At 27.9% G+C, this 1,029-nt stretch overlaps 1 pseudogene; it reads left to right on the top strand.

The window, feature by feature from the left end:
• Positions 1 to 414: 414 nt before the first annotated feature.
• On the top strand, positions 415 to 511 carry LOC138828868 (U6 spliceosomal RNA; annotated as a pseudogene).
• The last annotated feature ends 518 nt before the right edge of the window (positions 512 to 1,029 follow it).

The following is a 1,029-nucleotide window of genomic DNA, read 5'->3' on the forward strand; positions in this document are numbered from 1 at the left end:
GGTAAAGGGTCAGGGAGACATTTGTGCCAGTAAGCCTTTATTTGGGAAATTTTATGCTACTGAAGTTTAGAAGTAGCTCTTAAGTAAGGCTTACTTTGAATGCATTAGCTCCACAAAGCTCAATCAGTTGATAAACAAGTATTTGAAAAGCCATCACCTTTGGACCTAGCTATAAAGGCTTCAAAGTATGATCAAATTTCAAATGAAAAAGACTTAAAATAATCATTGACAAAAATTACAAATGTGAGCAATCGAAGAAAAAATATGTTTTTTCCACCATACACAGAATTTTACAGAAATAATATGAATAGAAATTTTGGGAACAATAAGGTTTCCTTGTTACAAATAGGCAACCAAGGATATATGCCTGTCTTAAGATTGCATTATTAACTATTTAAATTTACAGGATACTACATGCTTCAGCAGCACGTCTACCCAAATTACAATACAGAGTTTTACATGGTTCTTGTACAAGGATGATATGAAAATTTGTGAAGTATTCCATATTTTTCATTCTTCAGATGCAAGAAATTAAACAGTAATTTAAAAATTGAGTACAAATATACAAGTGTAATAATACATGTAATTAATAGAAATAAATGTTAGTTTGACATCAATGTATTCAATCTTCACCTTTTTAGAAAGGCCTTTACATAGCATAACTTTTATAAAACTTTGAAATATGATAACATTGTCATTTTATCCCAAAGAAATAAAATTCTATAAGGACCTAGGAATTAAAGGAATCTTAAACTGTTTCTATATGGAATGCAATCTGAAAGGTCACATTTATTAATTAATTTATTATTATTGTAAAACAATGTTGAATTCAAAGTATTGTATCTAGGAGAGAATGAAATAGATTATGGACATTATACAAACAGAATACTAAATATTTTAAAATACACTGTTTCAGAAAAGCACCAGAATTATCTTTAGTTTCTGTACTACTCATTTCAACAGATAACTTAAAATTATTTCTGATTAAAAAATCACAAAAATCATTATAGGTGTATAAAAACAACTCAA

This window comes from Dipodomys merriami, unplaced genomic scaffold (assembly GCF_024711535.1).
Source record: "Dipodomys merriami isolate MVZ:Mamm:240054 unplaced genomic scaffold, mDipMer1.0.p SCAF_166, whole genome shotgun sequence".
NCBI lineage: Eukaryota > Metazoa > Chordata > Mammalia > Rodentia > Heteromyidae > Dipodomys > Dipodomys merriami.